The sequence below is a fragment of the Taudactylus pleione genome, unplaced genomic scaffold, assembly GCF_031769625.1.
Source record: "Taudactylus pleione unplaced genomic scaffold, aTauple2 ptg001299l, whole genome shotgun sequence".
NCBI classification, from domain to species: domain Eukaryota; kingdom Metazoa; phylum Chordata; class Amphibia; order Anura; family Myobatrachidae; genus Taudactylus; species Taudactylus pleione.
In genome coordinates, this window is record NW_028285699.1 from 420,022 (window position 1) to 431,768 (window position 11,747).

The window sequence follows — 11,747 nt, forward strand, 5'->3', positions numbered from 1 at the left end:
TTAGTGATTCCTGAGTAAGGTCAGAGCCTGTGTAAGTGTGTGTGAGGATGTGATGGTACTCCATGTTATTGATGGTTTCTCAGTCTTGTGTAATCACTGTGTGTGATGAGGTTAGTGATTCCTGAGTAAGGTCAGAGCCTGTGTAAGTGTGTGTGAGGCTGTGATGGTACTCCATGTTACCAGTGGTTTCTCAGTCTTGTGTAATCACTGCCTGTGATGAGGTTAGTGATTCCTGAGTAAGGTCAGAGCCTGTGTAAGTGTGTGTGAGGATGTGATGGTACTCCATGTTACTGATGGTCTCTCAGTCTTGTGTAGTCACTGTGTGTGATGAGGTTAGTAATTCCTGAGTAAGGTCAGAGCCTGTGTAAGTGTGTGTGAGGCTGTGATGGTACTCCATGTTACTGATGGTCTCTCAGTCTTGTGTAGTCACTGTGTGTGATGAGGTTAGTAATTCCTGAGTAAGGTCAGAGCCTGTGTAAGTCTGTGTGAGAATGTGATGGTACTCCATGTTACTGATGGTCTCTCAGTCTTGTGTAGTCACTGTGTGTGATGAGGTTAGTAATTCCTGAGTAAGGTCAGAGCCTGTGTAAGTGTGTGTGAGGCTGTGATGGTACTCCATGTTACTGATGGTGTCTCAGTCTTGTGTAATCACTGCGTGTGATGAGGTTAGTAATTTCTGAGTAAGGTCAGAGCCTGTGTAAGTGTGTGTGAGGCTGTGATGGTACTCCATGTTACTGATGGTCTCTCAGTCTTGTGTAATCACTGTGTGTGATGAGGTTAGTAATTTCTGAGTAAGGTCAGAGCCTGTGTAAGTGTGTGTGAGGATGTGATGGTACTCCATGATACTGATGGTCTCTCAGTCTTGTGTAGTCACTGTGTGTGATGAGGTTAGTAATTCCTGAGTAAGGTCAGAGCCTGTGTAAGTGTGTGTGAGGCTGTGATGGTACTCCATGTTACCGATGGTTTCTCAGTCTTGTGTAGTCACTGTGTGTGATGAGGTTAGTGATTCCTGAGTATGGTCAGAGCTTGTGTAAGTGTGTGTGAGGCTGTGATAGTACTCCATGTTACCGATGGTTTCTCAGTCTTGTGCAATCACTGTGTGTGATGAGGTTAGTAATTCCTGAGTAAGGTCAGAGCCTGTGTAAGTGTGTGAGGATGTGATGGTACTCCATGTTACCGATGGTTTCTCAGTCTTGTGTAATCACTGTGTGTGATGAGGTTATTAATTCCTAAGTAAGGTCCGAGCATGTGTAGGTGTGTGTGAGGATGTGATAGTACTCCATGTTACTGATGGTTTCTCAGTCTTGTGTAATCACTGTGTGTGATGAGGTTAGTAATTCCTGAGTAAGGTCAGAGCCTGTGTAAGTGTGTGTGAGGATGTGATGGTACTCCATGTTACTGATGGTGTCTCAGTCTTGTGTAGTCACTGCATGTGATGAGGTTAGTAATTCCTGAGTAAGGTCAGAGCATGTGTAAGTGTGTGATGCTGTGATGGTACTCCATGTTACTGATGGTTTCTCAGTCTTGTGTACTCACTGCGTGTGATGAGGTTAGTAGTTCCTGAGTACAGTCAGAGCCTGTGTAAGTGTGTGTGAGGCTGTGATGGTACTACATGTTACTGATGGTTTCTCAGTCATGTGTAGTCACTGCATGTGATGAGGTTAGTAATTCCTGAGTAAGGTCAGAGCCTGTGTAAGTGTGTGTGAGGCTGTGATGGTACTCTATGTTACTGATGGTTTCTCATTCTTGTGTAGTCACTGTGTGTGATGAGGTTAGTGATTCCTGAGTAAGGTCAGAGCTTGTGTAAGTGTGTGTGAGGATGTGATAGTACTCCATGTTACCGATGGTTTCTCAGTCTTGTGTAATCACTGCGTGTGATGAAGGCTAGTGATTCCTGAGTAAGGTCAGAGCCTGTGTAAGTGTGTGTGAGGATGTGATGGTACTCCATGTTACTGATGGTTTCTCAGTCTTGTGTACTCACTGCATGTGATGAGGTTAGTAATACCTGAGTAAGGTCCGAGCATGTGTGAGTGTGTGTGAGGATGTGATGGTACTCCATGTTACTGATGGTTTCTCAGTCTTGTGTAGTCACTGTGTGTGATGAGGTTAGTAATTCCTGAGTAAGGTCAGAGCCTGTGTAAGTGTGTGTGAGGCTGTGATGGTACTCCATGTTACTGATGGTTTCTCAGTCTTGTGTAGTCACTGTGTGTGATGAGGTTAGTAATTCCTGAGTAAGGTCAGAGCCTGTGTAAGTGTGTGTGAGGCTGTGATGGTACTCCATGTTACTGATGATTTCTCAGTCTTGTGTAGTCACTGCATGTGATGAGGTTAGTAATTCCTGAGTAAGGTCAGAGTCTATGTAAGTGTGTGTGAGGCTGTGACGGTACTCCATGTTACTGATGGTTTCTCAGTTTTGTGTAATCACTGCATGTGATGAGGTTAATAATTCCTGAGTAAGGTCAGAGCCTGTGTAAGTGTGCGTGAGGCTGCGATGGTACTCCATGTTACTGATGGTCTCTCAGTCTTGTGTAATCACTGTGTGTGATGAGTTTAGTAATTCCTGAGTAAGGTCAGAGCCTATGTAAGTGTGTGTGAGGCTGTGACGGTACTCCATGTTACTGATGGTGTCTCAGTTTTGTGTAATGACTGCATGTGATGAGGTTAATAATTCCTGAGTAAGGTCAGAGCCTGTGTAAGTGTGCGTGAGGCTGCGATGGTGCTCCATGTTACTGATGGTTTCACAGTCTTGCTAAATATTATGGATGTGTGTAAGGTAAGGTGGGCATCCTCCTGTAGTGCTGCGATGACATAGTGATTGCAATGAATTAGCATAGCATCGCAGTGAGACAGTGTGCATGATAGCAGCTGCTATCCATAATGAGTCAGGATCAGGATAGTGTACCTGGTGTCTAGGTGTGAGACAGTGTAACGCTTTGGATGTAGGGACAGTGTAACAAGTGTTGGATGCAGAGACAGTGTAACAGGTGTCTGGGTGTGAGACAGTGTAACAGGTGTCTGGGTGTGAGACAGTGTACCAGGTGTCTGGGTGTGAGACAGTGTAACAGGTGTTAGATGCAGGGACAGCTTCTGCATCAGAGTCACACTGCTCCTGCGTCAGAGTCACACTGCTCCTGCATCAGAGTCACACTGCTCCTGCATCTGAGTCACACTGCTTCTGCGTCTGAGTCACAATGCTCCTGCGTCTGAGTCACACTGCTACTGCAGTTGAGTCACACTGCTACTGTGTCTGAGTCACACTGCTCCTGCATCTGAGTCACACTGCTACTGCACTTGAATCACACTCCTGCTTCTGAGTCACACTGATCATGACTCTGAGTGACACTGCTCCTGCATCTGAGTCATACTGCTCCTGCGTCTGCTACATCTGAGTCACACTACTTCTTCGTCTGAGTCACACTTCTGTGTCAGAGTCACATTGATCATGCATCTGAGTTACACTGCTTCTGCATCTGAGTCACACTGCTCCTGCGTCTGAGTGACACTGCTCCTGCATCTGAGTGACACTGCTTCTGCATCAGAGTCACATTGATCATACATCTGAGTCACACTGCTTCTGCGTCTGGGCATCTGAGTCACATTGCTCCTGCGTCTGAGTCACATTGCTCCTGCGTCTGAGTCACACTGCTTCTGCGTCTGAGTCACACTGCTCCTGCGTCTGAGTCACACTGCTACTGCAGTTGAGTCACACTGCTACTGTGTCTGAGTCACACTGCTCCTGCATCTGAGTCACACTGCTACTGCACTTGAATCACACTCCTGCTTCTGAGTCACACTGATCATGACTCTGAGTGACACTGCTCCTGCATCTGAGTCATACTGCTCCTGCGTCTGCTACATCTGAGTCACACTACTTCTTCGTCTGAGTCACACTTCTGTGTCAGAGTCACATTGATCATGCATCTGAGTTACACTGCTTCTGCATCTGAGTCACACTGCTCCTGCGTCTGAGTGACACTGCTCCTGCATCTGAGTGACACTGCTTCTGCATCAGAGTCACATTGATCATACATCTGAGTCACACTGCTTCTGCGTCTGGGCATCTGAGTCACATTGCTCCTGCGTCTGAGTCACATTGCTCCTGCGTCTGAGTCACACTGCTTCTGCGTCTGAGTCACACTGCTCCTGCGTCTGAGTCACACTGCTACTGCAGTTGAGTCACACTGCTACTGTGTCTGAGTCACACTGCTCCTGCATCTGAGTCACACTGCTACTGCACTTGAATCACACTCCTGCTTCTGAGTCACACTGATCATGACTCTGAGTGACACTGCTCCTGCATCTGAGTCATACTGCTCCTGCGTCTGGGCATCTGAGTCACATTGCTCCTGCGTCTGAGTCACATTGCTCCTGCGTCTGAGTCACACTGCTTCTGCGTCTGAGTCACACTGCTCCTGCGTCTGAGTCCCACTGCTTCTGCGGCTGAGTCACATTGATCATGCATCTGAGTCACACTGCTTCTGCGTCTGAGTCACACTGCTCCTGCATCTGAGTCACACTGCTTCTGCATCTGAGTCACATTGCTCCTGTGTCTGAGTCACATTGCTCCTGCGTCTGAGTCACACTGCTTCTGTGTCTGAGTCACACTGCTCCTGCGTCTGAGTCACACTGCTCCTGCGTCTGAGTCACACTGCTCCTGCATCTGAGTCACACTGCTTCTGCGTCTGAGTCACATTGCTCCTGCGTCTGAGTCACACTGCTACTGCAGTTGAGTCACACTGCTACTGTGTCTGAGTCACACTGCTCCTGCATCTGAGTCACACTGCTACTGCACTTGAATCACACTCCTGCTTCTGAGTCACACTGATCATGACTCTGTGACACTGCTCCTGCATCTGAGTCATACTGCTCTTGCGTCTGCTACATCTGAGTCACACTACTTCTTCATCTGAGTCACACTTCTGTGTCAGAGTCACATTGATCATGCATCTGAGTTACACTGCTTCTGCATCTGAGTCACACTGCTCCTGCGTCTGAGTGACACTGCTCCTGCATCTGAGTGACACTGCTTCTGCATCAGAGTCACATTGATCATACATCTGAGTCACACTGCTTCTGCGTCTGGGCATCTGAGTCACATTGCTCCTGCGTCTGAGTCACATTGCTCCTGCGTCTGAGTCACACTGCTTCTGCGTCTGAGTCACACTGCTCCTGCATCTGAGTCACACTGCTTCTGCGTCTGAGTCACATTGATCATGCATCTGAGTCACACTGCTTCTGCGTCTGAGTCACACTGCTACTGTGTCTGAGTCACACTGCTCCTGCGTCTGAGTCACATTGATCATGCATCTGAGTCACACTGCTCCTGCGTCTGAGTCACACTGCTTCTGCGTCTGAGTCACATTGATCATGCATCTGAGTCACACTGCTTCTGCGTCTGAGTCACACTGCTACTGTGTCTGAGTCACACTGCTTCTGCATCTGAGTCACATTGATCATGCATCTGAGTCACACTGCTTCTGCGTCTGAGTCACACTGCTACTGTGTCTGAGTCACACTGCTTCTGCGTCTGAGTCACATTGATCATGCATCTGAGTCACACTGCTTCTGCGTCTGAGTCACACTGCTTCTGCATCTGAGTCACACTGCTCCTGCGTCTGAGTCACACTGCTTCTGCATCTGAGTCACATTGCTCCTGCGTCTGAGTCACATTGCTCCTGCGTCTGAGTCACACTGCTTCTGCGTCTGAGTCACACTGCTCCTGCGTCTGAGTCACACTGCTTCTGCGTCTGAGTCACATTGATCATGCATCTGAGTCACACTGCTTCTGCGTCTGAGTCACACTGCTCCTGCGTCTGAGTCACACTGCTTCTGCCTCTGAGTCACACTGCTCCTGCATCTGAGTCACATTGCTCCTGCGTCTGAGTCACACTGCTCCTGCTTCTGAGTCACACTGCTTCTGCGTCTGGGCATCTGAGTCACATTGCTCCTGCGTCTGAGTCACATTGCTCCTGCGTCTGAGTCACATTGCTCCTGCGTCTGAGTCACACTGCTCCTGCTTCTGAGTCACACTGCTTCTGCTTCTGAGTCACACTGCTTCTGCGTCTGGGCATCTGAGTCACATTGCTCCTGCGTCTGAGTCACACTGCTCCTGCTTCTGAGTCACACTGCTTCTGCGTCTGGGCATCTGAGTCACATTGCTCCTGCATCTGAGTCACACTGCTCCTGCGTCTGAGTCACACTGCTCCTGCGTCTGAGTCACACTGCTTCTGCGTCTGAGTCACACTTCTGCGTCAGAGTCACACTGCTCCTGCGTCTGAGTCACACTGCTTCTGCGTCTGGGCATCTGAGTCACACTGCTCCTGCGTCTGAGTCACATTGCTCCTGCGTCTGAGTCACACTGCTCCTGCGTCTGGGCATCTGAGTCACACTGCTCCTGCGTCTGAGTCACACTGCTCATGCTTCATGGTACATTACAGTAGTCGCTTGCAGCAAGTGTTTATTTGCAGTGTGACTGACAGTACATACCTACCAGGAAAGGACCCTGTGTGTTGGGATTACCCCAGACTCCTTTCCTTTGTTCTTTCTATTCTTTCTTTTTTTTATTGACCAGAATCCACTCAGCCTCTATCTCTGACCCTGAACCTCTGTTTGGAGGACTGAGTGGGAGCTGCCAGGTATTTTTGCATTGTCTCATTGTCTGTGCATTAGATGATTCTCCCACAATATCTTCTGTACCAGAATGAATGATTTTATCTCCTGTCGCAGTATTTTCCCTTAAATTTTCCTCAATCCTCTACTTCGCTCTCACCACAATATCATCAGACAGCCTTTCAGTCACAGGTACCCCTCCCTCCTCTGGCCTCCCCCTATTATACTCTGCCGATGGACATCTGCTGTAGGGTTGCCCGTCCATTACACATAGGTGGCTTCTGACTGAGGAACATGTGTCCTAAACCCTGACACAATGAACATTTGGTTTCTGAGCAATTGCTAGAAAGGTGCCGGAATGACCCACAGCGATCGCATACATGGGGCTGTCTGGGGTAGGAGCACTGGATACGATTATGACCAATGTAAAGGCCCCCATACATCAGCAATTGATTGCAGCAATCGTGCAATTTGCAATCGATTGTGTATAAAAATCTTTCCCTTTTTCAATCAATTGTGGCAATCGATTGAAAAAGGGAAAGATTTTTATACACAATCAATTGCTGATGAATGGGGGCCTTAAGCTGCTAATGGAATGTACAGGGTACCACCTACAACTTGCCACACCCGAACGGTCGCTAACCAAGTTCCCCCTGATGTTCTGGTTCCGGCACCTTTTCCAGCAGTTTCAATAAATCTGCAAATCTCTGAATCCAAAAATTCAGATCGGAAACTGCTTTGGGCTCGTTTCTTACCAATATGGTGATTTTCACATTTTCCTGTTTAGAAACAGCAAATGCCTCGTACATCACCCAGGGGCCGTTAATTGTCATTGCACCCCACTTTGACCAAAAAGCCTGTGGTCCAGCAAACTTACATCAACTCTGGGGAGCCCACTGCATGTATACAGGCATATAAATCAGATACCACAAATCAAAACGTAGAGAACTGGTTTAAGAAGTCTGCTCTTGAATGGGCATTTTGTGCTCCTAGCCATACCACACTACATCTCTTGGGAGGTATGCCCCCCAAAACTGGCTGTGGGGCCACTACCATGGGCGTTACTACCATAGATGCAAGGGGTTCAGCTGCTGTGGGACCCAAAGCTTATGGAGGCCCACCTTCCTTGTCCATGTGTTATATACATTTTTCACCATTGCGTGGTAAATAGAGTCCCCTAAACACTTTTGCTATGAGTCCTTCAAATACCTAATTATGTCTCTGGTCACTACCTTTGTCCTGTTACTGCCCTGGCATTGGATATTCCATGCTTTGTGCACCATTAGGCTGAGGACCTGGGGCATTAACCACAACCAGAGGGGGCGCTGTCACATCACCTGTACATACCAGCTCATTATTTGTGTCCAGAACGGACTCAGCAGCTCTTACTGCAACACCTAGTGCACCATTAGGCTGACCCTCTATGCTCACAGGACCATACACTGTATGAATGTGATCGCTGGGCACACCGACATTTTGCCTCTCTCCCATGTCAGTATCAGTTCTATGTACATGTGACATTACATTCCCAGCATTCTGCACATTAGACAATGCATTTAGCATGTTTACATTGCCATCACTTTGCACATTTACTACTGGTTTATACCTATTTTAGGGGTGTGCACCGGCCACTTTTCGTGTTTTGGTTTTGGATCTGGATCTTTCTTCGTGTTTTGTATCTGGATTGGATTTGCCAAAACCACCCTTTCGTGTTTTGGGTTCTGGGTTTTGTGTTTTGGATCCGTATTTTTTTTTTTTTTTAAAAAGCATAAAAACAGCTAAAATCACAGAATTTGTGGGTTTTTCTGCTCCTATGCTATTAGGAGCAGAGCTGAACGTATTTACTTTAGATGTGGGCACCATTCCAGACTATTGGAGCAAGTCCTGGAGCCTGGAGGGGCAGCAGAAGAATCTAGCACTGCCCTAGACATACTGTATATGTACATGTTGGGCTCTATAGCAGTGCATCTCTAACAGTGCATGTTTTCCAGATCTTCTAGTTGGTGCACAGGTTATTTATTACTGGCTGATACATGTTAAAAGATCCACAGGTGGTGCTAATTATTTCATTTGTGATACTGAGAAGAACTTGCAGCACTAGTAACAATCTATTATATTACTATTTCTATTGTGGTCATGGTGTGGGCTGGGGAGGGGGGTTTCCAGGCAGATGGAAACCCACCCTGCGTTTGCCTATGCTCTTCAGTGTTGTGTACATCCTCATCCTCACAGAGTATTAATTCATCCCCGCTGGAATTCACCACCACAGGTCCCTCTGTATGTTCTGGAGGCTGGTCTCCCTGGAAGAATTGATAATTCATCTTGATGAACATCATCTTCTCCACATTTTGTGGAAGCAACCTCCTACGCCTTTCGCTGACAAGGTTCCCGGCTGCACTAAACACTCTTTCGGCGTACACACTGGAGGGGGGGCAACTCAGGTAAAATAGATCCAATTTGTACAAGGGCCTCCAAATTGCCTCTTTTTCCTGCCAGTACAGGTACTGACTGTCTGACATGCCTACTTGGATGCTGTCACCGATGTAATCCTCCATCATTCTGTCAATGGTGACAGTATCATATGCAGTGACAGTAGACATGTCAGAAATTGTTGCCAGGTCCTTCAGTCTGGACCAGATGTCCAAACTTCATTCTCCACTGCCCTTGAGTCAGGTGCGTACCCCCTCCTTTGCCTATGTTATAGGTGGATGTATAGGCTTGAATGGACTTTTGCTGATCCTCCATCCTCTGAAGCATATAGAGGGTTGACTTCCACCGCATCACAACCTCTTGGTTCAGGTGATGGCGGGGCAGGTTCAAGAGTGTTTGCTGGCGCTCCAGTCTTCGGCACGAAGTCGCTGAATGGCAAAAGTGGCCAGAAATTATTCGGGCCACCAAAAGCGTCTCCTGCACGCCCCTGTCGTTTTTCAGAATATTCTGCACCACCAAATTTATTGTGTGAGCAAAACATGGGATGTGCTGGAATTTGCCCAGATGTAATGCCCGCACAATATTGGTGGCATTGTCAGTTATCACAAATCCCCAGGAGAGTCTAAGTGGGGTAAGCCACTGGGGGATGATTTCCCTCAGTTTCTCTAAGAGGTTGTCAGCGGTGTGCCTCTTACTGAAACCGGTGATACACAGCGTAGCCTACCTTGGAACGAGCTGGCGTTTCTGAGCTGCTGCTACTGGTGATGCTGCTGTTGTTGCTGCATAAGGCGATACATCTACCCAGTGGGCTGTCACAGTCATATAGTCCTTAGTCTGCCCTGTTCCAAATGTCCACATGTCCGTGGTTAAGTGGACATTGGGTACAACCACATTTTTTAGGACACTGAGGACACTTTTTCTGACGTCTCTGTATAGTCTTGGTATCACCTGCCTAGTGAAGTGGAATCTAGATGGGATTTGGTACCTGGGACTCACTACCTCCATCAATTGTCTAAATCCCACTGCACTAATGGCGGATACCGGACGCACATCTAACACCAACATAGCAGTCAAGGCCTCAGTTATCCATTTTGCTTCAGGATGACTGCTGTCGTACTTCATCCTCCTCGCTAAGGACTGTTGGAGGGTCAATTGCTTAGTAAAAGTAGTGGTGTTCCCACTTCCTCCCTGGGATGATGAATGACTCCCAGCAGCAACAGCAGCAGTGGCAGCAGTAGGCGTAGCAATGCAGGATCCTCCAGAGGAATCCCGAATAGGTGAGTCAGTCATGCCAGTGACGTGGCCTGCAGGACTACTTCCGATCCTGACTTAGGAGGAAATTGACTAGGAGGGAGTTGACGGTGTGGTTTGCAGGCGCTTGGATACAACAGGACAACGGGATTTTGGTGTCCCTGGATTGCTTACGGTCTTAGCCAAAGTTTCTGAACTTGACAGTAACTTTTTATGAACGCGCTGCAGGTGACGTATAAGGGAGGATGTTCCTAGGTGGTTGACATCCCTACCCCTACTTATTTCACCTTTACATTAGTACATATGGCAATACAGTTGTTGTCCGGATTTGGATAGAAATATTGCCAGACCAAAGAGGTGGAATGTTTGGTCTTCTACCCAGGCATGACCATAATGGGCTTTTTCATCCCACGGACAACAACTGTCTCCCCCGGAGCCTGATTTAAACAAACCACATCACCATCAGAATCCTCCTCGTCAACTTCCTCCTCAGTGCAAGCTACATCACTATCCTCATCCTGTTGTACTTCAACAGTGACATCTTCAATTTGAATATCAGCAAGTGGACTGTGGGTGCTCCTTCCAGCACTTGCAGAGGGCATGCAAATGGTGGAAAAAGCCACCTCTTCCCGTCTAGTGCTGGGAAGGTCAGGCATCGCAACCGCCACCACACTTGGGATTTGTGATATCTTCTTAGAATGCACAGTTCTTTGCTGTGCTTTTGCCAGTTTAACTCATTTGATTTTTGTAGCGGGAGGAGGGCTTCCATCGTCATGTGAAGCTGAACCACTAGTCATGAACATAGGGAAAGACCTTAGCCGTTCCTTGCCACTCCGTGTTGTAAATGGCATATTGGCAAGTTTACGTTTCTCCTCAGATGATTTAAATGCGGCTAAGGTGCACACAAACACAGAAAAGAAGAATTTTTTATTTTTTTTGCAGTGCACTTTGGCGGTTACACCACCCTTTAAGAGATAAGCCAGCCGGCCCTTTACTTATGACACAGACGCACGCTTGGCGCTGTTCCTTGCACGTGCAGCTACAGCCCACACAATTCACAAACACAGAAAAGAAGAATTTTTTTTTTTTTTTGGAGTGCACTTTGGGGGTTACACCACCCTTTAACAGACTTATGACACAGGCGCACGCTTGGCGCTGCTCCTTTGTTTATGCATGTGCGGCTACAGAGCAAACAGGGCCTGATTCAGACCCGCTCGCGAGCGCTGAGCGCTCGCAAGCGGGACAATGTTGGGCAAGTGCACATGCGCATGATGGAGGCTGCTATGTTGCGCGCATGTGCGAGACCCGAATAATGATGGCCAAGCCGTCGTTATGGGTCTCGCACCAAAGGGGACATGCTGTCGATGGTGAGTGACAGCACACCCCCTTTGGTGGGCGTGCCGGGGGCGTGGCTGCCCAGACAGATTCCCATGGGAACGCCTACCATCTGGGGCCGG